At 39.3% G+C, this 27,786-nt stretch overlaps 22 non-coding genes across 22 annotated transcripts; all 22 read left to right on the plus strand.

Moving 5' to 3' along the window:
• The first annotated feature begins 892 nt into the window (after positions 1–892).
• LOC140034210 (5S ribosomal RNA) lies at positions 893–1,011 on the plus strand. Its single transcript, XR_011838110.1, has one exon. It is a non-coding gene; the product is annotated as a 5S ribosomal RNA (ribosomal RNA).
• Positions 1,012–2,136: 1,125 nt separating this feature from the next.
• LOC140034221 (5S ribosomal RNA) lies at positions 2,137–2,255 on the plus strand. Its single transcript, XR_011838121.1, has one exon. It is a non-coding gene; the product is annotated as a 5S ribosomal RNA (ribosomal RNA).
• Positions 2,256–3,380: 1,125 nt separating this feature from the next.
• On the plus strand, positions 3,381–3,499 carry LOC140034232 (5S ribosomal RNA). The gene has a single exon (XR_011838132.1). It is a non-coding gene; the product is annotated as a 5S ribosomal RNA (ribosomal RNA).
• Positions 3,500–4,624: 1,125 nt separating this feature from the next.
• On the plus strand, positions 4,625–4,743 carry LOC140034243 (5S ribosomal RNA). The gene has a single exon (XR_011838143.1). It is a non-coding gene; the product is annotated as a 5S ribosomal RNA (ribosomal RNA).
• A 1,135-nt stretch (positions 4,744–5,878) lies between these two features.
• LOC140034255 (5S ribosomal RNA) lies at positions 5,879–5,997 on the plus strand. The gene has a single exon (XR_011838154.1). It is a non-coding gene; the product is annotated as a 5S ribosomal RNA (ribosomal RNA).
• A 1,125-nt stretch (positions 5,998–7,122) lies between these two features.
• On the plus strand, positions 7,123–7,241 carry LOC140034692 (5S ribosomal RNA). Its single transcript, XR_011838552.1, has one exon. It is a non-coding gene; the product is annotated as a 5S ribosomal RNA (ribosomal RNA).
• A 1,125-nt stretch (positions 7,242–8,366) lies between these two features.
• LOC140034266 (5S ribosomal RNA) lies at positions 8,367–8,485 on the plus strand. Its single transcript, XR_011838165.1, has one exon. It is a non-coding gene; the product is annotated as a 5S ribosomal RNA (ribosomal RNA).
• A 1,125-nt stretch (positions 8,486–9,610) lies between these two features.
• Positions 9,611–9,729, plus strand: LOC140034277 (5S ribosomal RNA). Its single transcript, XR_011838176.1, has one exon. It is a non-coding gene; the product is annotated as a 5S ribosomal RNA (ribosomal RNA).
• Positions 9,730–10,854: 1,125 nt separating this feature from the next.
• Positions 10,855–10,973, plus strand: LOC140034693 (5S ribosomal RNA). Its single transcript, XR_011838553.1, has one exon. It is a non-coding gene; the product is annotated as a 5S ribosomal RNA (ribosomal RNA).
• A 1,125-nt stretch (positions 10,974–12,098) lies between these two features.
• Positions 12,099–12,217, plus strand: LOC140034288 (5S ribosomal RNA). Its single transcript, XR_011838187.1, has one exon. It is a non-coding gene; the product is annotated as a 5S ribosomal RNA (ribosomal RNA).
• A 1,135-nt stretch (positions 12,218–13,352) lies between these two features.
• On the plus strand, positions 13,353–13,471 carry LOC140034299 (5S ribosomal RNA). Its single transcript, XR_011838198.1, has one exon. It is a non-coding gene; the product is annotated as a 5S ribosomal RNA (ribosomal RNA).
• A 1,135-nt stretch (positions 13,472–14,606) lies between these two features.
• Positions 14,607–14,725, plus strand: LOC140034310 (5S ribosomal RNA). The gene has a single exon (XR_011838209.1). It is a non-coding gene; the product is annotated as a 5S ribosomal RNA (ribosomal RNA).
• Positions 14,726–15,860: 1,135 nt separating this feature from the next.
• On the plus strand, positions 15,861–15,979 carry LOC140034322 (5S ribosomal RNA). Its single transcript, XR_011838221.1, has one exon. It is a non-coding gene; the product is annotated as a 5S ribosomal RNA (ribosomal RNA).
• A 1,135-nt stretch (positions 15,980–17,114) lies between these two features.
• LOC140034334 (5S ribosomal RNA) lies at positions 17,115–17,233 on the plus strand. Its single transcript, XR_011838232.1, has one exon. It is a non-coding gene; the product is annotated as a 5S ribosomal RNA (ribosomal RNA).
• Positions 17,234–18,368: 1,135 nt separating this feature from the next.
• Positions 18,369–18,487, plus strand: LOC140034345 (5S ribosomal RNA). The gene has a single exon (XR_011838243.1). It is a non-coding gene; the product is annotated as a 5S ribosomal RNA (ribosomal RNA).
• Positions 18,488–19,612: 1,125 nt separating this feature from the next.
• LOC140034356 (5S ribosomal RNA) lies at positions 19,613–19,731 on the plus strand. The gene has a single exon (XR_011838254.1). It is a non-coding gene; the product is annotated as a 5S ribosomal RNA (ribosomal RNA).
• A 1,125-nt stretch (positions 19,732–20,856) lies between these two features.
• On the plus strand, positions 20,857–20,975 carry LOC140034367 (5S ribosomal RNA). The gene has a single exon (XR_011838265.1). It is a non-coding gene; the product is annotated as a 5S ribosomal RNA (ribosomal RNA).
• Positions 20,976–22,100: 1,125 nt separating this feature from the next.
• LOC140034378 (5S ribosomal RNA) lies at positions 22,101–22,219 on the plus strand. The gene has a single exon (XR_011838276.1). It is a non-coding gene; the product is annotated as a 5S ribosomal RNA (ribosomal RNA).
• A 1,125-nt stretch (positions 22,220–23,344) lies between these two features.
• LOC140034389 (5S ribosomal RNA) lies at positions 23,345–23,463 on the plus strand. The gene has a single exon (XR_011838287.1). It is a non-coding gene; the product is annotated as a 5S ribosomal RNA (ribosomal RNA).
• Positions 23,464–24,588: 1,125 nt separating this feature from the next.
• Positions 24,589–24,707, plus strand: LOC140034400 (5S ribosomal RNA). Its single transcript, XR_011838298.1, has one exon. It is a non-coding gene; the product is annotated as a 5S ribosomal RNA (ribosomal RNA).
• A 1,125-nt stretch (positions 24,708–25,832) lies between these two features.
• On the plus strand, positions 25,833–25,951 carry LOC140034699 (5S ribosomal RNA). Its single transcript, XR_011838559.1, has one exon. It is a non-coding gene; the product is annotated as a 5S ribosomal RNA (ribosomal RNA).
• Positions 25,952–27,065: 1,114 nt separating this feature from the next.
• On the plus strand, positions 27,066–27,184 carry LOC140034700 (5S ribosomal RNA). Its single transcript, XR_011838560.1, has one exon. It is a non-coding gene; the product is annotated as a 5S ribosomal RNA (ribosomal RNA).
• The last annotated feature ends 602 nt before the right edge of the window (positions 27,185–27,786 follow it).

A 27,786-nucleotide genomic window follows, 5' to 3' on the forward strand; every position in this document is an offset into this window, starting at 1 on the left:
AAACACGACACGAACCTAACACGAAATTAATGGGTTTGGGTTGAGGTTTCGGGAATTCGGGTCAGAATCGGGTTGGACCCGATGAACCCGAAAAGAAAACCGGTCGATTTCGGGTCAACCCGTGGTGACCTGATATGACCCGTTTACGAATTAAAAATAATTTAATAAACATAAAAATAATTTTATCTAACTAAACTAAGTTATTCTTTTTTTCAAAGGCATTAATTACTTAATCCTAAACGAATTTATTTAATTTGTGTGAAGTTGAAATTATTATACTTGGACAAATAATATATTATATTATTTTTCACTTTTGTATTGTTTTAATTTATTTTATATTTTGCTTGGGATAAAACACTTTTACGGTGTTTAATTTATTTTAGATTTGATTTGGAATCATTTATTTAAATTTTTATTACTTGATTATGTAATTAGTTTTGTGAGAAATTGATTTTATTAGAAATTACAGTGATAAATTAATAAATTAAAATTAAGTTTCGGGTCATTTCGGGTCGACCCGCCGCCCCGTAAACCTGAAATTTTCGGGTTCGGGTCAGCATACCTGACCCGTCACGGGTTGGCGGGTCGGGGTTCGGGTCAACAGATTTTCTGGCGGGTCTGTTGACCCGAACCCGACCCGCCAACCTGATTTGGACCCGAATTGCCACCCCTAACTGCAAGCGTGAAGGATTGATTTCGTGATAATTTAGAGTTGCGGGATGAGGGAAAAAAACAGGGTGCAAATCAATAACAAAAAAAAATATAAAGTAAATAAATAAAAGGATAAGAGGAAAATGCTTGAATTGACGCTTAAAATGAATTTCGGTCTAGAAAAGCCACACTGCTTCGCAGGACGGGGTAGTTTAAAAGAATAAAGCGAAAGGAACATGGCGGGTGCGATCATACCAGCACTAATGCACCGGATCCCATCAGAACTCCGAAGTTAAGCGTGCTTGGGCGAGAGTAGTACTAGGATGGGTGACCCCCTGGGAAGTCCTCGTGTTGCACCCCTCTCTTTTTTGTTTCGAAATCCAAATTTCCTATTCGTTCTTTATCCTGTAGTAATTTAGCTCCGTCGGAACGATTGCTTAATATTTTGCTTCTTGTCGAAGCGTGAAGGAGGATCTGAAGGCGCGAGACAAATCAGGAACGGTACGGCTCGATCAAAGCCCGGATCGTCGCTCAAATTTGTCGGCGCAAATGTATCACCGCAACTAGGGGTGGCAATTTTCGACACGACCTGAAAACACGACACGAACCTAACACGAAATTAATGGGTTTGGGTTGAGGTTTCGGGAATTCGGGTCAGAATCGGGTTGGACCCGATGAACCCGAAAAGAAAACCGGTCGATTTCGGGTCAACCCGTGGTGACCCGATATGACCCGTTTACGAATTAAAAATAATTTAATAAACATAAAAATAATTTTATCTAACTAAACTAAGTTATTCTTTTTTTCAAAGGCATTAATTACTTAATCCTAAACGAATTTATTTAATTTGTGTGAAGTTGAAATTATTATACTTGGACAAATAATATATTATATTATTTTTCACTTTTGTATTGTTTTAATTTATTTTATATTTTGCTTGGGATAAAACACTTTTACGGTGTTTAATTTATTTTAGATTTGATTTGGAATCATTTATTTAAATTTTTATTACTTGATTATGTAATTAGTTTTGTGAGAAATTGATTTTATTAGAAATTACAGTGATAAATTAATAAATTAAAATTAAGTTTCGGGTCATTTCGGGTCGACCCGCCGCCCCGTAAACCTGAAATTTTCGGGTTCGGGTCAGCATACCTGACCCGTCACGGGTTGGCGGGTCGGGGTTCGGGTCAACAGATTTTCTGGCGGGTCTGTTGACCCGAACCCGACCCGCCAACCTGATTTGGACCCGAATTGCCACCCCTAACTGCAAGCGTGAAGGATTGATTTCGTGATAATTTAGAGTTGCGGGATGAGGGAAAAAAACAGGGTGCAAATCAATAACAAAAAAAAATATAAAGTAAATAAATAAAAGGATAAGAGGAAAATGCTTGAATTGACGCTTAAAATGAATTTCGGTCTAGAAAAGCCACACTGCTTCGCAGGACGGGGTAGTTTAAAAGAATAAAGCGAAAGGAACATGGCGGGTGCGATCATACCAGCACTAATGCACCGGATCCCATCAGAACTCCGAAGTTAAGCGTGCTTGGGCGAGAGTAGTACTAGGATGGGTGACCCCCTGGGAAGTCCTCGTGTTGCACCCCTCTCTTTTTTGTTTCGAAATCCAAATTTCCTATTCGTTCTTTATCCTGTAGTAATTTAGCTCCGTCGGAACGATTGCTTAATATTTTGCTTCTTGTCGAAGCGTGAAGGAGGATCTGAAGGCGCGAGACAAATCAGGAACGGTACGGCTCGATCAAAGCCCGGATCGTCGCTCAAATTTATCGGCGCAAATGTATCACCGCAACTAGGGGTGGCAATTTTCGACACGACCTGAAAACACGACACGAACCTAACACGAAATTAATGGGTTTGGGTTGAGGTTTCGGGAATTCGGGTCAGAATCGGGTTGGACCCGATGAACCCGAAAAGAAAACCGGTCGATTTCGGGTCAACCCGTGGTGACCTGATATGACCCGTTTACGAATTAAAAATAATTTAATAAACATAAAAATAATTTTATCTAACTAAACTAAGTTATTCTTTTTTTCAAAGGCATTAATTACTTAATCCTAAACGAATTTATTTAATTTGTGTGAAGTTGAAATTATTATACTTGGACAAATAATATATTATATTATTTTTCACTTTTGTATTGTTTTAATTTATTTTATATTTTGCTTGGGATAAAACACTTTTACGGTGTTTAATTTATTTTAGATTTGATTTGGAATCATTTATTTAAATTTTTATTACTTGATTATGTAATTAGTTTTGTGAGAAATTGATTTTATTAGAAATTACAGTGATAAATTAATAAATTAAAATTAAGTTTCGGGTCATTTCGGGTCGACCCGCCGCCCCGTAAACCTGAAATTTTCGGGTTCGGGTCAGCATACCTGACCCGTCACGGGTTGGCGGGTCGGGGTTCGGGTCAACAGATTTTCTGGCGGGTCTGTTGACCCGAACCCGACCCGCCAACCTGATTTGGACCCGAATTGCCACCCCTAACTGCAAGCGTGAAGGATTGATTTCGTGATAATTTAGAGTTGCGGGATGAGGGAAAAAAACAGGGTGCAAATCAATAACAAAAAAAAATATAAAGTAAATAAATAAAAGGATAAGAGGAAAATGCTTGAATTGACGCTTAAAATGAATTTCGGTCTAGAAAAGCCACACTGCTTCGCAGGACGGGGTAGTTTAAAAGAATAAAGCGAAAGGAACATGGCGGGTGCGATCATACCAGCACTAATGCACCGGATCCCATCAGAACTCCGAAGTTAAGCGTGCTTGGGCGAGAGTAGTACTAGGATGGGTGACCCCCTGGGAAGTCCTCGTGTTGCACCCCTCTCTTTTTTGTTTCGAAATCCAAATTTCCTATTCGTTCTTTATCCTGTAGTAATTTAGCTCCGTCGGAACGATTGCTTAATATTTTGCTTCTTGTCGAAGCGTGAAGGAGGATCTGAAGGCGCGAGACAAATCAGGAACGGTACGGCTCGATCAAAGCCCGGATCGTCGCTCAAATTTGTCGGCGCAAATGTATCACCGCAACTAGGGGTGGCAATTTTCGACACGACCTGAAAACACGACACGAACCTAACACGAAATTAATGGGTTTGGGTTGAGGTTTCGGGAATTCGGGTCAGAATCGGGTTGGACCCGATGAACCCGAAAAGAAAACCGGTCGATTTCGGGTCAACCCGTGGTGACCCGATATGACCCGTTTACGAATTAAAAATAATTTAATAAACATAAAAATAATTTTATCTAACTAAACTAAGTTATTCTTTTTTTCAAAGGCATTAATTACTTAATCCTAAACGAATTTATTTAATTTGTGTGAAGTTGAAATTATTATACTTGGACAAATAATATATTATATTATTTTTCACTTTTGTATTGTTTTAATTTATTTTATATTTTGCTTGGGATAAAACACTTTTACGGTGTTTAATTTATTTTAGATTTGATTTGGAATCATTTATTTAAATTTTTATTACTTGATTATGTAATTAGTTTTGTGAGAAATTGATTTTATTAGAAATTACAGTGATAAATTAATAAATTAAAATTAAGTTTCGGGTCATTTCGGGTCGACCCGCCGCCCCGTAAACCTGAAATTTTCGGGTTCGGGTCAGCATACCTGACCCGTCACGGGTTGGCGGGTCGGGGTTCGGGTCAACAGATTTTCTGGCGGGTCTGTTGACCCGAACCCGACCCGCCAACCTGATTTGGACCCGAATTGCCACCCCTAACTGCAAGCGTGAAGGATTGATTTCGTGATAATTTAGAGTTGCGGGATGAGGGAAAAAAACAGGGTGCAAATCAATAACAAAAAAAAATATAAAGTAAATAAATAAAAGGATAAGAGGAAAATGCTTGAATTGACGCTTAAAATGAATTTCGGTCTAGAAAAGCCACACTGCTTCGCAGGACGGGGTAGTTTAAAAGAATAAAGCGAAAGGAACATGGCGGGTGCGATCATACCAGCACTAATGCACCGGATCCCATCAGAACTCCGAAGTTAAGCGTGCTTGGGCGAGAGTAGTACTAGGATGGGTGACCCCCTGGGAAGTCCTCGTGTTGCACCCCTCTCTTTTTTGTTTCGAAATCCAAATTTCCTATTCGTTCTTTATCCTGTAGTAATTTAGCTCCGTCGGAACGATTGCTTAATATTTTGCTTCTTGTCGAAGCGTGAAGGAGGATCTGAAGGCGCGAGACAAATCAGGAACGGTACGGCTCGATCAAAGCCCGGATCGTCGCTCAAATTTGTCGGCGCAAATGTATCACCGCAACTAGGGGTGGCAATTTTCGACACGACCTGAAAACACGACACGAACCTAACACGAAATTAATGGGTTTGGGTTGAGGTTTCGGGAATTCGGGTCAGAATCGGGTTGGACCCGATGAACCCGAAAAGAAAACCGGTCGATTTCGGGTCAACCCGTGGTGACCTGATATGACCCGATATGACCCGTTTACGAATTAAAAATAATTTAATAAACATAAAAATAATTTTATCTAACTAAACTAAGTTATTCTTTTTTTCAAAGGCATTAATTACTTAATCCTAAACGAATTTATTTAATTTGTGTGAAGTTGAAATTATTATACTTGGACAAATAATATATTATATTATTTTTCACTTTTGTATTGTTTTAATTTATTTTATATTTTGCTTGGGATAAAACACTTTTACGGTGTTTAATTTATTTTAGATTTGATTTGGAATCATTTATTTAAATTTTTATTACTTGATTATGTAATTAGTTTTGTGAGAAATTGATTTTATTAGAAATTACAGTGATAAATTAATAAATTAAAATTAAGTTTCGGGTCATTTCGGGTCGACCCGCCGCCCCGTAAACCTGAAATTTTCGGGTTCGGGTCAGCATACCTGACCCGTCACGGGTTGGCGGGTCGGGGTTCGGGTCAACAGATTTTCTGGCGGGTCTGTTGACCCGAACCCGACCCGCCAACCTGATTTGGACCCGAATTGCCACCCCTAACTGCAAGCGTGGAGGATTGATTTCATGATAATTTAGAGTTGCGGGATGAGGGAAAAAAACAGGGTGCAAATCAATAACAAAAAAATATATAAAGTAAATAAATAAAAGGATAAGAGGAAAATGCTTGAATTGACGCTTAAAATGAATTTCGGTCTAGAAAAGCCACACTGCTTCGCAGGACGGGGTAGTTTAAAAGAATAAAGCGAAAGGAACATGGCGGGTGCGATCATACCAGCACTAATGCACCGGATCCCATCAGAACTCCGAAGTTAAGCGTGCTTGGGCGAGAGTAGTACTAGGATGGGTGACCCCCTGGGAAGTCCTCGTGTTGCACCCCTCTCTTTTTTGTTTCGAAATCCAAATTTCCTATTCGTTCTTTATCCTGTAGTAATTTAGCTCCGTCGGAACGATTGCTTAATATTTTGCTTCTTGTCGAAGCGTGAAGGAGGATCTGAAGGCGCGAGACAAATCAGGAACGGTACGGCTCGATCAAAGCCCGGATCGTCGCTCAAATTTGTCGGCGCAAATGTATCACCGCAACTAGGGGTGGCAATTTTCGACACGACCTGAAAACACGACACGAACCTAACACGAAATTAATGGGTTTGGGTTGAGGTTTCGGGAATTCGGGTCAGAATCGGGTTGGACCCGATGAACCCGAAAAGAAAACCGGTCGATTTCGGGTCAACCCGTGGTGACCTGATATGACCCGTTTACGAATTAAAAATAATTTAATAAACATAAAAATAATTTTATCTAACTAAACTAAGTTATTCTTTTTTTCAAAGGCATTAATTACTTAATCCTAAACGAATTTATTTAATTTGTGTGAAGTTGAAATTATTATACTTGGACAAATAATATATTATATTATTTTTCACTTTTGTATTGTTTTAATTTATTTTATATTTTGCTTGGGATAAAACACTTTTACGGTGTTTAATTTATTTTAGATTTGATTTGGAATCATTTATTTAAATTTTTATTACTTGATTATGTAATTAGTTTTGTGAGAAATTGATTTTATTAGAAATTACAGTGATAAATTAATAAATTAAAATTAAGTTTCGGGTCATTTCGGGTCGACCCGCCGCCCCGTAAACCTGAAATTTTCGGGTTCGGGTCAGCATACCTGACCCGTCACGGGTTGGCGGGTCGGGGTTCGGGTCAACAGATTTTCTGGCGGGTCTGTTGACCCGAACCCGACCCGCCAACCTGATTTGGACCCGAATTGCCACCCCTAACTGCAAGCGTGAAGGATTGATTTCATGATAATTTAGAGTTGCGGGATGAGGGAAAAAAACAGGGTGCAAATCAATAACAAAAAAAAATATAAAGTAAATAAATAAAAGGATAAGAGGAAAATGCTTGAATTGACGCTTAAAATGAATTTCGGTCTAGAAAAGCCACACTGCTTCGCAGGACGGGGTAGTTTAAAAGAATAAAGCGAAAGGAACATGGCGGGTGCGATCATACCAGCACTAATGCACTGGATCCCATCAGAACTCCGAAGTTAAGCGTGCTTGGGCGAGAGTAGTACTAGGATGGGTGACCCCCTGGGAAGTCCTCGTGTTGCACCCCTCTCTTTTTTGTTTCGAAATCCAAATTTCCTATTCGTTCTTTATCCTGTAGTAATTTAGCTCCGTCGGAACGATTGCTTAATATTTTGCTTCTTGTCGAAGCGTGAAGGAGGATCTGAAGGCGCGAGACAAATCAGGAACGGTACGGCTCGATCAAAGCCCGGATCGTCGCTCAAATTTGTCGGCGCAAATGTATCACCGCAACTAGGGGTGGCAATTTTCGACACGACCTGAAAACACGACACGAACCTAACACGAAATTAATGGGTTTGGGTTGAGGTTTCGGGAATTCGGGTCAGAATCGGGTTGGACCCGATGAACCCGAAAAGAAAACCGGTCGATTTCGGGTCAACCCGTGGTGACCTGATATGACCCGTTTACGAATTAAAAATAATTTAATAAACATAAAAATAATTTTATCTAACTAAACTAAGTTATTCTTTTTTTCAAAGGCATTAATTACTTAATCCTAAACGAATTTATTTAATTTGTGTGAAGTTGAAATTATTATACTTGGACAAATAATATATTATATTATTTTTCACTTTTGTATTGTTTTAATTTATTTTATATTTTGCTTGGGATAAAACACTTTTACGGTGTTTAATTTATTTTAGATTTGATTTGGAATCATTTATTTAAATTTTTATTACTTGATTATGTAATTAGTTTTGTGAGAAATTGATTTTATTAGAAATTACAGTGATAAATTAATAAATTAAAATTAAGTTTCGGGTCATTTCGGGTCGACCCGCCGCCCCGTAAACCTGAAATTTTCGGGTTCGGGTCAGCATACCTGACCCGTCACGGGTTGGCGGGTCGGGGTTCGGGTCAACAGATTTTCTGGCGGGTCTGTTGACCCGAACCCGACCCGCCAACCTGATTTGGACCCGAATTGCCACCCCTAACTGCAAGCGTGGAGGATTGATTTCATGATAATTTAGAGTTGCGGGATGAGGGAAAAAAACAGGGTGCAAATCAATAACAAAAAAATATATAAAGTAAATAAATAAAAGGATAAGAGGAAAATGCTTGAATTGACGCTTAAAATGAATTTCGGTCTAGAAAAGCCACACTGCTTCGCAGGACGGGGTAGTTTAAAAGAATAAAGCGAAAGGAACATGGCGGGTGCGATCATACCAGCACTAATGCACCGGATCCCATCAGAACTCCGAAGTTAAGCGTGCTTGGGCGAGAGTAGTACTAGGATGGGTGACCCCCTGGGAAGTCCTCGTGTTGCACCCCTCTCTTTTTTGTTTCGAAATCCAAATTTCCTATTCGTTCTTTATCCTGTAGTAATTTAGCTCCGTCGGAACGATTGCTTAATATTTTGCTTCTTGTCGAAGCGTGAAGGAGGATCTGAAGGCGCGAGACAAATCAGGAACGGTACGGCTCGATCAAAGCCCGGATCGTCGCTCAAATTTGTCGGCGCAAATGTATCACCGCAACTAGGGGTGGCAATTTTCGACACGACCTGAAAACACGACACGAACCTAACACGAAATTAATGGGTTTGGGTTGAGGTTTCGGGAATTCGGGTCAGAATCGGGTTGGACCCGATGAACCCGAAAAGAAAACCGGTCGATTTCGGGTCAACCCGTGGTGACCTGATATGACCCGTTTACGAATTAAAAATAATTTAATAAACATAAAAATAATTTTATCTAACTAAACTAAGTTATTCTTTTTTTCAAAGGCATTAATTACTTAATCCTAAACGAATTTATTTAATTTGTGTGAAGTTGAAATTATTATACTTGGACAAATAATATATTATATTATTTTTCACTTTTGTATTGTTTTAATTTATTTTATATTTTGCTTGGGATAAAACACTTTTACGGTGTTTAATTTATTTTAGATTTGATTTGGAATCATTTATTTAAATTTTTATTACTTGATTATGTAATTAGTTTTGTGAGAAATTGATTTTATTAGAAATTACAGTGATAAATTAATAAATTAAAATTAAGTTTCGGGTCATTTCGGGTCGACCCGCCGCCCCGTAAACCTGAAATTTTCGGGTTCGGGTCAGCATACCTGACCCGTCACGGGTTGGCGGGTCGGGGTTCGGGTCAACAGATTTTCTGGCGGGTCTGTTGACCCGAACCCGACCCGCCAACCTGATTTGGACCCGAATTGCCACCCCTAACTGCAAGCGTGGAGGATTGATTTCATGATAATTTAGAGTTGCGGGATGAGGGAAAAAAACAGGGTGCAAATCAATAACAAAAAAATATATAAAGTAAATAAATAAAAGGATAAGAGGAAAATGCTTGAATTGACGCTTAAAATGAATTTCGGTCTAGAAAAGCCACACTGCTTCGCAGGACGGGGTAGTTTAAAAGAATAAAGCGAAAGGAACATGGCGGGTGCGATCATACCAGCACTAATGCACCGGATCCCATCAGAACTCCGAAGTTAAGCGTGCTTGGGCGAGAGTAGTACTAGGATGGGTGACCCCCTGGGAAGTCCTCGTGTTGCACCCCTCTCTTTTTTGTTTCGAAATCCAAATTTCCTATTCGTTCTTTATCCTGTAGTAATTTAGCTCCGTCGGAACGATTGCTTAATATTTTGCTTCTTGTCGAAGCGTGAAGGAGGATCTGAAGGCGCGAGACAAATCAGGAACGGTACGGCTCGATCAAAGCCCGGATCGTCGCTCAAATTTGTCGGCGCAAATGTATCACCGCAACTAGGGGTGGCAATTTTCGACACGACCTGAAAACACGACACGAACCTAACACGAAATTAATGGGTTTGGGTTGAGGTTTCGGGAATTCGGGTCAGAATCGGGTTGGACCCGATGAACCCGAAAAGAAAACCGGTCGATTTCGGGTCAACCCGTGGTGACCTGATATGACCCGTTTACGAATTAAAAATAATTTAATAAACATAAAAATAATTTTATCTAACTAAACTAAGTTATTCTTTTTTTCAAAGGCATTAATTACTTAATCCTAAACGAATTTATTTAATTTGTGTGAAGTTGAAATTATTATACTTGGACAAATAATATATTATATTATTTTTCACTTTTGTATTGTTTTAATTTATTTTATATTTTGCTTGGGATAAAACACTTTTACGGTGTTTAATTTATTTTAGATTTGATTTGGAATCATTTATTTAAATTTTTATTACTTGATTATGTAATTAGTTTTGTGAGAAATTGATTTTATTAGAAATTACAGTGATAAATTAATAAATTAAAATTAAGTTTCGGGTCATTTCGGGTCGACCCGCCGCCCCGTAAACCTGAAATTTTCGGGTTCGGGTCAGCATACCTGACCCGTCACGGGTTGGCGGGTCGGGGTTCGGGTCAACAGATTTTCTGGCGGGTCTGTTGACCCGAACCCGACCCGCCAACCTGATTTGGACCCGAATTGCCACCCCTAACTGCAAGCGTGAAGGATTGATTTCATGATAATTTAGAGTTGCGGGATGAGGGAAAAAAACAGGGTGCAAATCAATAACAAAAAAAAATATAAAGTAAATAAATAAAAGGATAAGAGGAAAATGCTTGAATTGACGCTTAAAATGAATTTCGGTCTAGAAAAGCCACACTGCTTCGCAGGACGGGGTAGTTTAAAAGAATAAAGCGAAAGGAACATGGCGGGTGCGATCATACCAGCACTAATGCACTGGATCCCATCAGAACTCCGAAGTTAAGCGTGCTTGGGCGAGAGTAGTACTAGGATGGGTGACCCCCTGGGAAGTCCTCGTGTTGCACCCCTCTCTTTTTTGTTTCGAAATCCAAATTTCCTATTCGTTCTTTATCCTGTAGTAATTTAGCTCCGTCGGAACGATTGCTTAATATTTTGCTTCTTGTCGAAGCGTGAAGGAGGATCTGAAGGCGCGAGACAAATCAGGAACGGTACGGCTCGATCAAAGCCCGGATCGTCGCTCAAATTTGTCGGCGCAAATGTATCACCGCAACTAGGGGTGGCAATTTTCGACACGACCTGAAAACACGACACGAACCTAACACGAAATTAATGGGTTTGGGTTGAGGTTTCGGGAATTCGGGTCAGAATCGGGTTGGACCCGATGAACCCGAAAAGAAAACCGGTCGATTTCGGGTCAACCCGTGGTGACCTGATATGACCCGTTTACGAATTAAAAATAATTTAATAAACATAAAAATAATTTTATCTAACTAAACTAAGTTATTCTTTTTTTCAAAGGCATTAATTACTTAATCCTAAACGAATTTATTTAATTTGTGTGAAGTTGAAATTATTATACTTGGACAAATAATATATTATATTATTTTTCACTTTTGTATTGTTTTAATTTATTTTATATTTTGCTTGGGATAAAACACTTTTACGGTGTTTAATTTATTTTAGATTTGATTTGGAATCATTTATTTAAATTTTTATTACTTGATTATGTAATTAGTTTTGTGAGAAATTGATTTTATTAGAAATTACAGTGATAAATTAATAAATTAAAATTAAGTTTCGGGTCATTTCGGGTCGACCCGCCGCCCCGTAAACCTGAAATTTTCGGGTTCGGGTCAGCATACCTGACCCGTCACGGGTTGGCGGGTCGGGGTTCGGGTCAACAGATTTTCTGGCGGGTCTGTTGACCCGAACCCGACCCGCCAACCTGATTTGGACCCGAATTGCCACCCCTAACTGCAAGCGTGAAGGATTGATTTCATGATAATTTAGAGTTGCGGGATGAGGGAAAAAAACAGGGTGCAAATCAATAACAAAAAAAAATATAAAGTAAATAAATAAAAGGATAAGAGGAAAATGCTTGAATTGACGCTTAAAATGAATTTCGGTCTAGAAAAGCCACACTGCTTCGCAGGACGGGGTAGTTTAAAAGAATAAAGCGAAAGGAACATGGCGGGTGCGATCATACCAGCACTAATGCACCGGATCCCATCAGAACTCCGAAGTTAAGCGTGCTTGGGCGAGAGTAGTACTAGGATGGGTGACCCCCTGGGAAGTCCTCGTGTTGCACCCCTCTCTTTTTTGTTTCGAAATCCAAATTTCCTATTCGTTCTTTATCCTGTAGTAATTTAGCTCCGTCGGAACGATTGCTTAATATTTTGCTTCTTGTCGAAGCGTGAAGGAGGATCTGAAGGCGCGAGACAAATCAGGAACGGTACGGCTCGATCAAAGCCCGGATCGTCGCTCAAATTTGTCGGCGCAAATGTATCACCGCAACTAGGGGTGGCAATTTTCGACACGACCTGAAAACACGACACGAACCTAACACGAAATTAATGGGTTTGGGTTGAGGTTTCGGGAATTCGGGTCAGAATCGGGTTGGACCCGATGAACCCGAAAAGAAAACCGGTCGATTTCGGATCAACCCGTGGTGACCTGATATGACCCGATATGACCCGTTTACGAATTAAAAATAATTTAATAAACATAAAAATAATTTTATCTAACTAAACTAAGTTATTCTTTTTTTCAAAGGCATTAATTACTTAATCCTAAACGAATTTATTTAATTTGTGTGAAGTTGAAATTATTATACTTGGACAAATAATATATTATATTATTTTTCACTTTTGTATTGTTTTAATTTATTTTATATTTTGCTTGGGATAAAACACTTTTACGGTGTTTAATTTATTTTAGATTTGATTTGGAATCATTTATTTAAATTTTTATTACTTGATTATGTAATTAGTTTTGTGAGAAATTGATTTTATTAGAAATTACAGTGATAAATTAATAAATTAAAATTAAGTTTCGGGTCATTTCGGGTCGACCCGCCGCCCCGTAAACCTGAAATTTTCGGGTTCGGGTCAGCATACCTGACCCGTCACGGGTTGGCGGGTCGGGGTTCGGGTCAACAGATTTTCTGGCGGGTCTGTTGACCCGAACCCGACCCGCCAACCTGATTTGGACCCGAATTGCCACCCCTAACTGCAAGCGTGAAGGATTGATTTCGTGATAATTTAGAGTTGCGGGATGAGGGAAAAAAACAGGGTGCAAATCAATAACAAAAAAAAATATAAAGTAAATAAATAAAAGGATAAGAGGAAAATGCTTGAATTGACGCTTAAAATGAATTTCGGTCTAGAAAAGCCACACTGCTTCGCAGGACGGGGTAGTTTAAAAGAATAAAGCGAAAGGAACATGGCGGGTGCGATCATACCAGCACTAATGCACCGGATCCCATCAGAACTCCGAAGTTAAGCGTGCTTGGGCGAGAGTAGTACTAGGATGGGTGACCCCCTGGGAAGTCCTCGTGTTGCACCCCTCTCTTTTTTGTTTCGAAATCCAAATTTCCTATTCGTTCTTTATCCTGTAGTAATTTAGCTCCGTCGGAACGATTGCTTAATATTTTGCTTCTTGTCGAAGCGTGAAGGAGGATCTGAAGGCGCGAGACAAATCAGGAACGGTACGGCTCGATCAAAGCCCGGATCGTCGCTCAAATTTGTCGGCGCAAATGTATCACCGCAACTAGGGGTGGCAATTTTCGACACGACCTGAAAACACGACACGAACCTAACACGAAATTAATGGGTTTGGGTTGAGGTTTCGGGAATTCGGGTCAGAATCGGGTTGGACCCGATGAACCCGAAAAGAAAACCGGTCGATTTCGGGTCAACCCGTGGTGACCTGATATGACCCGATATGACCCGTTTACGAATTAAAAATAATTTAATAAACATAAAAATAATTTTATCTAACTAAACTAAGTTATTCTTTTTTTCAAAGGCATTAATTACTTAATCCTAAACGAATTTATTTAATTTGTGTGAAGTTGAAATTATTATACTTGGACAAATAATATATTATATTATTTTTCACTTTTGTATTGTTTTAATTTATTTTATATTTTGCTTGGGATAAAACACTTTTACGGTGTTTAATTTATTTTAGATTTGATTTGGAATCATTTATTTAAATTTTTATTACTTGATTATGTAATTAGTTTTGTGAGAAATTGATTTTATTAGAAATTACAGTGATAAATTAATAAATTAAAATTAAGTTTCGGGTCATTTCGGGTCGACCCGCCGCCCCGTAAACCTGAAATTTTCGGGTTCGGGTCAGCATACCTGACCCGTCACGGGTTGGCGGGTCGGGGTTCGGGTCAACAGATTTTCTGGCGGGTCTGTTGACCCGAACCCGACCCGCCAACCTGATTTGGACCCGAATTGCCACCCCTAACTGCAAGCGTGAAGGATTGATTTCATGATAATTTAGAGTTGCGGGATGAGGGAAAAAAACAGGGTGCAAATCAATAACAAAAAAAAATATAAAGTAAATAAATAAAAGGATAAGAGGAAAATGCTTGAATTGACGCTTAAAATGAATTTCGGTCTAGAAAAGCCACACTGCTTCGCAGGACGGGGTAGTTTAAAAGAATAAAGCGAAAGGAACATGGCGGGTGCGATCATACCAGCACTAATGCACCGGATCCCATCAGAACTCCGAAGTTAAGCGTGCTTGGGCGAGAGTAGTACTAGGATGGGTGACCCCCTGGGAAGTCCTCGTGTTGCACCCCTCTCTTTTTTGTTTCGAAATCCAAATTTCCTATTCGTTCTTTATCCTGTAGTAATTTAGCTCCGTCGGAACGATTGCTTAATATTTTGCTTCTTGTCGAAGCGTGAAGGAGGATCTGAAGGCGCGAGACAAATCAGGAACGGTACGGCTCGATCAAAGCCCGGATCGTCGCTCAAATTTGTCGGCGCAAATGTATCACCGCAACTAGGGGTGGCAATTTTCGACACGACCTGAAAACACGACACGAACCTAACACGAAATTAATGGGTTTGGGTTGAGGTTTCGGGAATTCGGGTCAGAATCGGGTTGGACCCGATGAACCCGAAAAGAAAACCGGTCGATTTCGGATCAACCCGTGGTGACCTGATATGACCCGATATGACCCGTTTACGAATTAAAAATAATTTAATAAACATAAAAATAATTTTATCTAACTAAACTAAGTTATTCTTTTTTTCAAAGGCATTAATTACTTAATCCTAAACGAATTTATTTAATTTGTGTGAAGTTGAAATTATTATACTTGGACAAATAATATATTATATTATTTTTCACTTTTGTATTGTTTTAATTTATTTTATATTTTGCTTGGGATAAAACACTTTTACGGTGTTTAATTTATTTTAGATTTGATTTGGAATCATTTATTTAAATTTTTATTACTTGATTATGTAATTAGTTTTGTGAGAAATTGATTTTATTAGAAATTACAGTGATAAATTAATAAATTAAAATTAAGTTTCGGGTCATTTCGGGTCGACCCGCCGCCCCGTAAACCTGAAATTTTCGGGTTCGGGTCAGCATACCTGACCCGTCACGGGTTGGCGGGTCGGGGTTCGGGTCAACAGATTTTCTGGCGGGTCTGTTGACCCGAACCCGACCCGCCAACCTGATTTGGACCCGAATTGCCACCCCTAACTGCAAGCGTGAAGGATTGATTTCATGATAATTTAGAGTTGCGGGATGAGGGAAAAAAACAGGGTGCAAATCAATAACAAAAAAAAATATAAAGTAAATAAATAAAAGGATAAGAGGAAAATGCTTGAATTGACGCTTAAAATGAATTTCGGTCTAGAAAAGCCACACTGCTTCGCAGGACGGGGTAGTTTAAAAGAATAAAGCGAAAGGAACATGGCGGGTGCGATCATACCAGCACTAATGCACCGGATCCCATCAGAACTCCGAAGTTAAGCGTGCTTGGGCGAGAGTAGTACTAGGATGGGTGACCCCCTGGGAAGTCCTCGTGTTGCACCCCTCTCTTTTTTGTTTCGAAATCCAAATTTCCTATTCGTTCTTTATCCTGTAGTAATTTAGCTCCGTCGGAACGATTGCTTAATATTTTGCTTCTTGTCGAAGCGTGAAGGAGGATCTGAAGGCGCGAGACAAATCAGGAACGGTACGGCTCGATCAAAGCCCGGATCGTCGCTCAAATTTGTCGGCGCAAATGTATCACCGCAACTAGGGGTGGCAATTTTCGACACGACCTGAAAACACGACACGAACCTAACACGAAATTAATGGGTTTGGGTTGAGGTTTCGGGAATTCGGGTCAGAATCGGGTTGGACCCGATGAACCCGAAAAGAAAACCGGTCGATTTCGGGTCAACCCGTGGTGACCTGATATGACCCGATATGACCCGTTTACGAATTAAAAATAATTTAATAAACATAAAAATAATTTTATCTAACTAAACTAAGTTATTCTTTTTTTCAAAGGCATTAATTACTTAATCCTAAACGAATTTATTTAATTTGTGTGAAGTTGAAATTATTATACTTGGACAAATAATATATTATATTATTTTTCACTTTTGTATTGTTTTAATTTATTTTATATTTTGCTTGGGATAAAACACTTTTACGGTGTTTAATTTATTTTAGATTTGATTTGGAATCATTTATTTAAATTTTTATTACTTGATTATGTAATTAGTTTTGTGAGAAATTGATTTTATTAGAAATTACAGTGATAAATTAATAAATTAAAATTAAGTTTCGGGTCATTTCGGGTCGACCCGCCGCCCCGTAAACCTGAAATTTTCGGGTTCGGGTCAGCATACCTGACCCGTCACGGGTTGGCGGGTCGGGGTTCGGGTCAACAGATTTTCTGGCGGGTCTGTTGACCCGAACCCGACCCGCCAACCTGATTTGGACCCGAATTGCCACCCCTAACTGCAAGCGTGAAGGATTGATTTCATGATAATTTAGAGTTGCGGGATGAGGGAAAAAAACAGGGTGCAAATCAATAACAAAAAAAAATATAAAGTAAATAAATAAAAGGATAAGAGGAAAATGCTTGAATTGACGCTTAAAATGAATTTCGGTCTAGAAAAGCCACACTGCTTCGCAGGACGGGGTAGTTTAAAAGAATAAAGCGAAAGGAACATGGCGGGTGCGATCATACCAGCACTAATGCACCGGATCCCATCAGAACTCCGAAGTTAAGCGTGCTTGGGCGAGAGTAGTACTAGGATGGGTGACCCCCTGGGAAGTCCTCGTGTTGCACCCCTCTCTTTTTTGTTTCGAAATCCAAATTTCCTATTCGTTCTTTATCCTGTAGTAATTTAGCTCCGTCGGAACGATTGCTTAATATTTTGCTTCTTGTCGAAGCGTGAAGGAGGATCTGAAGGCGCGAGACAAATCAGGAACGGTACGGCTCGATCAAAGCCCGGATCGTCGCTCAAATTTGTCGGCGCAAATGTATCACCGCAACTAGGGGTGGCAATTTTCGACACGACCTGAAAACACGACACGAACCTAACACGAAATTAATGGGTTTGGGTTGAGGTTTCGGGAATTCGGGTCAGAATCGGGTTGGACCCGATGAACCCGAAAAGAAAACCGGTCGATTTCGGGTCAACCCGTGGTGACCTGATATGACCCGATATGACCCGTTTACGAATTAAAAATAATTTAATAAACATAAAAATAATTTTATCTAACTAAACTAAGTTATTCTTTTTTTCAAAGGCATTAATTACTTAATCCTAAACGAATTTATTTAATTTGTGTGAAGTTGAAATTATTATACTTGGACAAATAATATATTATATTATTTTTCACTTTTGTATTGTTTTAATTTATTTTATATTTTGCTTGGGATAAAACACTTTTACGGTGTTTAATTTATTTTAGATTTGATTTGGAATCATTTATTTAAATTTTTATTACTTGATTATGTAATTAGTTTTGTGAGAAATTGATTTTATTAGAAATTACAGTGATAAATTAATAAATTAAAATTAAGTTTCGGGTCATTTCGGGTCGACCCGCCGCCCCGTAAACCTGAAATTTTCGGGTTCGGGTCAGCATACCTGACCCGTCACGGGTTGGCGGGTCGGGGTTCGGGTCAACAGATTTTCTGGCGGGTCTGTTGACCCGAACCCGACCCGCCAACCTGATTTGGACCCGAATTGCCACCCCTAACTGCAAGCGTGAAGGATTGATTTCATGATAATTTAGAGTTGCGGGATGAGGGAAAAAAACAGGGTGCAAATCAATAACAAAAAAAAATATAAAGTAAATAAATAAAAGGATAAGAGGAAAATGCTTGAATTGACGCTTAAAATGAATTTCGGTCTAGAAAAGCCACACTGCTTCGCAGGACGGGGTAGTTTAAAAGAATAAAGCGAAAGGAACATGGCGGGTGCGATCATACCAGCACTAATGCACCGGATCCCATCAGAACTCCGAAGTTAAGCGTGCTTGGGCGAGAGTAGTACTAGGATGGGTGACCCCCTGGGAAGTCCTCGTGTTGCACCCCTCTCTTTTTTGTTTCGAAATCCAAATTTCCTATTCGTTCTTTATCCTGTAGTAATTTAGCTCCGTCGGAACGATTGCTTAATATTTTGCTTCTTGTCGAAGCGTGAAGGAGGATCTGAAGGCGCGAGACAAATCAGGAACGGTACGGCTCGATCAAAGCCCGGATCGTCGCTCAAATTTGTCGGCGCAAATGTATCACCGCAACTAGGGGTGGCAATTTTCGACACGACCTGAAAACACGACACGAACCTAACACGAAATTAATGGGTTTGGGTTGAGGTTTCGGGAATTCGGGTCAGAATCGGGTTGGACCCGATGAACCCGAAAAGAAAACCGGTCGATTTCGGGTCAACCCGTGGTGACCTGATATGACCCGTTTACGAATTAAAAATAATTTAATAAACATAAAAATAATTTTATCTAACTGAACTAAGTTATTCTTTTTTTCAAAGGCATTAATTACTTAATCCTAAACGAATTTATTTAATTTGTGTGAAGTTGAAATTATTATACTTGGACAAATAATATATTATATTATTTTTCACTTTTGTATTGTTTTAATTTATTTTATATTTTGCTTGGGATAAAACACTTTTACGGTGTTTAATTTATTTTAGATTTGATTTGGAATCATTTATTTAAATTTTTATTACTTGATTATGTAATTAGTTTTGTGAGAAATTGATTTTATTAGAAATTACAGTGATAAATTAATAAATTAAAATTAAGTTTCGGGTCATTTCGGGTCGACCCGCCGCCCCGTAAACCTGAAATTTTCGGGTTCGGGTCAGCATACCTGACCCGTCACGGGTTGGCGGGTCGGGGTTCGGGTCAACAGATTTTCTGGCGGGTCTGTTGACCCGAACCCGACCCGCCAACCTGATTTGGACCCGAATTGCCACCCCTAACTGCAAGCGTGAAGGATTGATTTCATGATAATTTAGAGTTGCGGGATGAGGGAAAAAAACAGGGTGCAAATCAATAACAAAAAAAAATATAAAGTAAATAAATAAAAGGATAAGAGGAAAATGCTTGAATTGACGCTTAAAATGAATTTCGGTCTAGAAAAGCCACACTGCTTCGCAGGACGGGGTAGTTTAAAAGAATAAAGCGAAAGGAACATGGCGGGTGCGATCATACCAGCACTAATGCACCGGATCCCATCAGAACTCCGAAGTTAAGCGTGCTTGGGCGAGAGTAGTACTAGGATGGGTGACCCCCTGGGAAGTCCTCGTGTTGCACCCCTCTCTTTTTTGTTTCGAAATCCAAATTTCCTATTCGTTCTTTATCCTGTAGTAATTTAGCTCCGTCGGAACGATTGCTTAATATTTTGCTTCTTGTCGAAGCGTGAAGGAGGATCTGAAGGCGCGAGACAAATCAGGAACGGTACGGCTCGATCAAAGCCCGGATCGTCGCTCAAATTTGTCGGCGCAAATGTATCACCGCAACTAGGGGTGGCAATTTTCGACACGACCTGAAAACACGACACGAACCTAACACGAAATTAATGGGTTTGGGTTGAGGTTTCGGGAATTCGGGTCAGAATCGGGTTGGACCCGATGAACCCGAAAAGAAAACCGGTCGATTTCGGGTCAACCCGTGGTGACCTGATATGACCCGTTTACGAATTAAAAATAATTTAATAAACATAAAAATAATTTTATCTAACTGAACTAAGTTATTCTTTTTTTCAAAGGCATTAATTACTTAATCCTAAACGAATTTATTTAATTTGTGTGAAGTTGAAATTATTATACTTGGACAAATAATATATTATATTATTTTTCACTTTTGTATTGTTTTAATTTATTTTATATTTTGCTTGGGATAAAACACTTTTACGGTGTTTAATTTATTTTAGATTTGATTTGGAATCATTTATTTAAATTTTTATTACTTGATTATGTAATTAGTTTTGTGAGAAATTGATTTTATTAGAAATTACAGTGATAAATTAATAAATTAAAATTAAGTTTCGGGTCATTTCGGGTCGACCCGCCGCCCCGTAAACCTGAAATTTTCGGGTTCGGGTCAGCATACCTGACCCGTCACGGGTTGGCGGGTCGGGGTTCGGGTCAACAGATTTTCTGGCGGGTCTGTTGACCCGAACCCGACCCGCCAACCTGATTTGGACCCGAATTGCCACCCCTAACTGCAAGCGTGAAGGATTGATTTCATGATAATTTAGAGTTGCGGGATGAGGGAAAAAAACAGGGTGCAAATCAATAACAAAAAAAAATATAAAGTAAATAAATAAAAGGATAAGAGGAAAATGCTTGAATTGACGCTTAAAATGAATTTCGGTCTAGAAAAGCCACACTGCTTCGCAGGACGGGGTAGTTTAAAAGAATAAAGCGAAAGGAACATGGCGGGTGCGATCATACCAGCACTAATGCACCGGATCCCATCAGAACTCCGAAGTTAAGCGTGCTTGGGCGAGAGTAGTACTAGGATGGGTGACCCCCTGGGAAGTCCTCGTGTTGCACCCCTCTCTTTTTTGTTTCGAAATCCAAATTTCCTATTCGTTCTTTATCCTGTAGTAATTTAGCTCCGTCGGAACGATTGCTTAATATTTTGCTTCTTGTCGAAGCGTGAAGGAGGATCTGAAGGCGCGAGACAAATCAGGAACGGTACGGCTCGATCAAAGCCCGGATCGTCGCTCAAATTTGTCGGCGCAAATGTATCACCGCAACTAGGGGTGGCAATTTTCGACACGACCTGAAAACACGACACGAACCTAACACGAAATTAATGGGTTTGGGTTGAGGTTTCGGGAATTCGGGTCAGAATCGGGTTGGACCCGATGAACCCGAAAAGAAAACCGGTCGATTTCGGGTCAACCCGTGGTGACCTGATATGACCCGTTTACGAATTAAAAATAATTTAATAAACATAAAAATAATTTTATCTAACTAAACTAAGTTATTCTTTTTTTCAAAGGCATTAATTACTTAATCCTAAACGAATTTATTTAATTTGTGTGAAGTTGAAATTATTATACTTGGACAAATAATATATTATATTATTTTTCACTTTTGTATTGTTTTAATTTATTTTATATTTTGCTTGGGATAAAACACTTTTACGGTGTTTAATTTATTTTAGATTTGATTTGGAATCATTTATTTAAATTTTTATTACTTGATTATGTAATTAGTTTTGTGAGAAATTGATTTTATTAGAAATTACAGTGATAAATTAATAAATTAAAATTAAGTTTCGGGTCATTTCGGGTCGACCCGCCGCCCCGTAAACCTGAAATTTTCGGGTTCGGGTCAGCATACCTGACCCGTCACGGGTTGGCGGGTCGGGGTTCGGGTCAACAGATTTTCTGGCGGGTCTGTTGACCCGAACCCGACCCGCCAACCTGATTTGGACCCGAATTGCCACCCCTAACTGCAAGCGTGAAGGATTGATTTCATGATAATTTAGAGTTGCGGGATGAGGGAAAAAAACAGGGTGCAAATCAATAACAAAAAAAAATATAAAGTAAATAAATAAAAGGATAAGAGGAAAATGCTTGAATTGACGCTTAAAATGAATTTCGGTCTAGAAAAGCCACACTGCTTCGCAGGACGGGGTAGTTTAAAAGAATAAAGCGAAAGGAACATGGCGGGTGCGATCATACCAGCACTAATGCACCGGATCCCATCAGAACTCCGAAGTTAAGCGTGCTTGGGCGAGAGTAGTACTAGGATGGGTGACCCCCTGGGAAGTCCTCGTGTTGCACCCCTCTCTTTTTTGTTTCGAAATCCAAATTTCCTATTCGTTCTTTATCCTGTAGTAATTTAGCTCCGTCGGAACGATTGCTTAATATTTTGCTTCTTGTCGAAGCGTGAAGGAGGATCTGAAGGCGCGAGACAAATCAGGAACGGTACGGCTCGATCAAAGCCCGGATCGTCGCTCAAATTTGTCGGCGCAAATGTATCACCGCAACTAGGGGTGGCAATTTTCGACACGACCTGAAAACACGACACGAACCTAACACGAAATTAATGGGTTTGGGTTGAGGTTTCGGGAATTCGGGTCAGAATCGGGTTGGACCCGATGAACCCGAAAAGAAAACCGGTCGATTTCGGGTCAACCCGTGGTGACCTGATATGACCCGTTTACGAATTAAAAATAATTTAATAAACATAAAAATAATTTTATCTAACTAAACTAAGTTATTCTTTTTTTCAAAGGCATTAATTACTTAATCCTAAACGAATTTATTTAATTTGTGTGAAGTTGAAATTATTATACTTGGACAAATAATATATTATATTATTTTTCACTTTTGTATTGTTTTAATTTATTTTATATTTTGCTTGGGATAAAACACTTTTACGGTGTTTAATTTATTTTAGATTTGATTTGGAATCATTTATTTAAATTTTTATTACTTGATTATGTAATTAGTTTTGTGAGAAATTGATTTTATTAGAAATTACAGTGATAAATTAATAAATTAAAATTAAGTTTCGGGTCATTTCGGGTCGACCCGCCGCCCCGTAAACCTGAAATTTTCGGGTTCGGGTCAGCATACCTGACCCGTCACGGGTTGGCGGGTCGGGGTTCGGGTCAACAGATTTTCTGGCGGGTCTGTTGACCCGAACCCGACCCGCCAACCTGATTTGGACCCGAATTGCCACCCCTAACTGCAAGCGTGAAGGATTGATTTCATGATAATTTAGAGTTGCGGGATGAGGGAAAAAAACAGGGTGCAAATCAATAACAAAAAAAAATATAAAGTAAATAAATAAAAGGATAAGAGGAAAATGCTTGAATTGACGCTTAAAATGAATTTCGGTCTAGAAAAGCCACACTGCTTCGCAGGACGGGGTAGTTTAAAAGAATAAAGCGAAAGGAACATGGCGGGTGCGATCATACCAGCACTAATGCACCGGATCCCATCAGAACTCCGAAGTTAAGCGTGCTTGGGCGAGAGTAGTACTAGGATGGGTGACCCCCTGGGAAGTCCTCGTGTTGCACCCCTCTCTTTTTTGTTTCGAAATCCAAATTTCCTATTCGTTCTTTATCCTGTAGTAATTTAGCTCCGTCGGAACGATTGCTTAATATTTTGCTTCTTGTCGAAGCGTGAAGGAGGATCTGAAGGCGCGAGACAAATCAGGAACGGTACGGCTCGATCAAAGCCCGGATCGTCGCTCAAATTTGTCGGCGCAAATGTATCACCGCAACTAGGGGTGGCAATTTTCGACACGACCTGAAAACACGACACGAACCTAACACGAAATTAATGGGTTTGGGTTGAGGTTTCGGGAATTCGGGTCAGAATCGGGTTGGACCCGATGAACCCGAAAAGAAAACCGGTCGATTTCGGGTCAACCCGTGGTGACCTGATATGACCCGTTTACGAATTAAAAATAATTTAATAAACATAAAAATAATTTTATCTAACTGAACTAAGTTATTCTTTTTTTCAAAGGCATTAATTACTTAATCCTAAACGAATTTATTTAATTTGTGTGAAGTTGAAATTATTATACTTGGACAAATAATATATTATATTATTTTTCACTTTTGTATTGTTTTAATTTATTTTATATTTTGCTTGGGATAAAACACTTTTACGGTGTTTAATTTATTTTAGATTTGATTTGGAATCATTTATTTAAATTTTTATTACTTGATTATGTAATTAGTTTTGTGAGAAATTGATTTTATTAGAAATTACAGTGATAAATTAATAAATTAAAATTAAGTTTCGGGTCATTTCGGGTCGACCCGCCGCCCCGTAAACCTGAAATTTTCGGGTTCGGGTCAGCATACCTGACCCGTCACGGGTTGGCGGGTCGGGGTTCGGGTCAACAGATTTTCTGGCGGGTCTGTTGACCCGAACCCGACCCGCCAACCTGATTTGGACCCGAATTGCCACCCCTAACTGCAAGCGTGAAGGATTGATTTCATGATAATTTAGAGTTGCGGGATGAGGGAAAAAAACAGGGTGCAAATCAATAACAAAAAAAAATATAAAGTAAATAAATAAAAGGATAAGAGGAAAATGCTTGAATTGACGCTTAAAATGAATTTCGGTCTAGAAAAGCCACACTGCTTCGCAGGACGGGGTAGTTTAAAAGAATAAAGCGAAAGGAACATGGCGGGTGCGATCATACCAGCACTAATGCACCGGATCCCATCAGAACTCCGAAGTTAAGCGTGCTTGGGCGAGAGTAGTACTAGGATGGGTGACCCCCTGGGAAGTCCTCGTGTTGCACCCCTCTCTTTTTTGTTTCGAAATCCAAATTTCCTATTCGTTCTTTATCCTGTAGTAATTTAGCTCCGTCGGAACGATTGCTTAATATTTTGCTTCTTGTCGAAGCGTGAAGGAGGATCTGAAGGCGCGAGACAAATCAGGAACGGTACGGCTCGATCAAAGCCCGGATCGTCGCTCAAATTTGTCGGCGCAAATGTATCACCGCAACTAGGGGTGGCAATTTTCGACACGACCTGAAAACACGACACGAACCTAACACGAAATTAATGGGTTTGGGTTGAGGTTTCGGGAATTCGAGTCAGAATCGGGTTGGACCCGATGAACCCGAAAAGAAAACCGGTCGATTTCGGGTCAACCCGTGGTGACCTGATATGACCCGTTTACGAATTAAAAATAATTTAATAAACATAAAAATAATTTTATCTAACTGAACTAAGTTATTCTTTTTTTCAAAGGCATTAATTACTTAATCCTAAACGAATTTATTTAATTTGTGTGAAGTTGAAATTATTATACTTGGACAAATAATATATTATATTATTTTTCACTTTTGTATTGTTTTAATTTATTTTATATTTTGCTTGGGATAAAACACTTTTACGGTGTTTAATTTATTTTAGATTTGATTTGGAATCATTTATTTAAATTTTTATTACTTGATTATGTAATTAGTTTTGTGAGAAATTGATTTTATTAGAAATTACAGTGATAAATTAATAAATTAAAATTAAGTTTCGGGTCATTTCGGGTCGACCCGCCGCCCCGTAAACCTGAAATTTTCGGGTTCGGGTCAGCATACCTGACCCGTCACGGGTTGGCGGGTCGGGGTTCGGGTCAACAGATTTTCTGGCGGGTCTGTTGACCCGAACCCGACCCGCCAACCTGATTTGGACCCGAATTGCCACCCCTAACTGCAAGCGTGAAGGATTGATTTCATGATAATTTAGAGTTGCGGGATGAGGGAAAAAAACAGGGTGCAAATCAATAACAAAAAAAAATATAAAGTAAATAAATAAAAGGATAAGAGGAAAATGCTTGAATTGACGCTTAAAATGAATTTCGGTCTAGAAAAGCCACACTGCTTCGCAGGACGGGGTAATTTAAAAGAATAAAGCGAAAGGAACATGGCGGGTGCGATCATACCAGCATTAATGCACTGGATCCCATCAGAACTCCGAAGTTAAGCGTGCTTGGGCGAGAGTAGTACTAGGATGGGTGACCCCCTGGGAAGTCCTCGTGTTGCACCCCTCTCTTTTTTGTTTCGAAATCCAAATTTCCTATTCGTTCTTTATCCTGTAGTAATTTAGCTCCGTCGGAACGATTGCTTAATATTTTGCTTCTTGTCGAAGCGTGAAGGAGGATCTGAAGGCGCGAGACAAATCAGGAACGGTACGGCTCGATCAAAGCCCGGATCGTCGCTCAAATTTGTCGGCGCAAATGTATCACCGCAACTAGGGGTGGCAATTTTCGACACGACCTGAAAACACGACACGAACCTAACACGAAATTAATGGGTTTGGGTTGAGGTTTCGGGAATTCGGGTTGGACCCGATGAACCCGAAAAGAAAACCGGTCGATTTCGGGTCAACCCGTGGTGACCTGATATGACCCGTTTACGAATTAAAAATAATTTAATAAACATAAAAATAATTTTATCTAACTGAACTAAGTTATTCTTTTTTTCAAAGGCATTAATTACTTAATCCTAAACGAATTTATTTAATTTGTGTGAAGTTGAAATTATTATACTTGGACAAATAATATATTATATTATTTTTCACTTTTGTATTGTTTTAATTTATTTTATATTTTGCTTGGGATAAAACACTTTTACGGTGTTTAATTTATTTTAGATTTGATTTGGAATCATTTATTTAAATTTTTATTACTTGATTATGTAATTAGTTTTGTGAGAAATTGATTTTATTAGAAATTACAGTGATAAATTAATAAATTAAAATTAAGTTTCGGGTCATTTCGGGTCGACCCGCCGCCCCGTAAACCTGAAATTTTCGGGTTCGGGTCAGCATACCTGACCCGTCACGGGTTGGCGGGTCGGGGTTCGGGTCAACAGATTTTCTGGCGGGTCTGTTGACCCGAACCCGACCCGCCAACCTGATTTGGACCCGAATTGCCACCCCTAACTGCAAGCGTGAAGGATTGATTTCATGATAATTTAGAGTTGCGGGATGAGGGAAAAAAACAGGGTGCAAATCAATAACAAAAAAAAATATAAAGTAAATAAATAAAAGGATAAGAGGAAAATGCTTGAATTGACGCTTAAAATGAATTTCGGTCTAGAAAAGCCACACTGCTTCGCAGGACGGGGTAATTTAAAAGAATAAAGCGAAAGGAACATGGCGGGTGCGATCATACCAGCATTAATGCACTGGATCCCATCAGAACTCCGAAGTTAAGCGTGCTTGGGCGAGAGTAGTACTAGGATGGGTGACCCCCTGGGAAGTCCTCGTGTTGCACCCCTTTCTTTTTTGTTTCGAAATCCAAATTTCCTATTCGTTCTTTATCCTGTAGTAATTTAGCTCCGTCGGAACGATTGCTTAATATTTTGCTTCTTGTCGAAGCGTGAAGGAGGATCTGAAGGCGCGAGACAAATCAGGAACGGTACGGCTCGATCAAAGCCCGGATCGTCGCTCAAATTTGTCGGCGCAAATGTATCACCGCAACTAGGGGTGGCAATTTTCGACACGACCTGAAAACACGACACGAACCTAACACGAAATTAATGGGTTTGGGTTGAGGTTTCGGGAATTCGGGTTGGACCCGATGAACCCGAAAAGAAAACCGGTCGATTTCGGGTCAACCCGTGGTGACCTGATATGACCCGATATGACCCGTTTACGAATTAAAAATAATTTAATAAACATAAAAATAATTTTATCTAACTAAACTAAGTTATTCTTTTTTTCAAAGGCATTAATTACTTAATCCTAAACGAATTTATTTAATTTGTGTGAAGTTGAAATTATTATACTTGGACAAATAATATATTATATTATTTTTCACTTTTGTATTGTTTTAATTTATTTTATATTTTGCTTGGGATAAAACACTTTTACGGTGTT

This window comes from Coffea arabica, unplaced genomic scaffold (assembly GCF_036785885.1).
Source record: "Coffea arabica cultivar ET-39 unplaced genomic scaffold, Coffea Arabica ET-39 HiFi ptg000200l, whole genome shotgun sequence".
In the NCBI taxonomy this organism is placed as follows: Eukaryota; Viridiplantae; Streptophyta; class Magnoliopsida; order Gentianales; family Rubiaceae; genus Coffea; species Coffea arabica.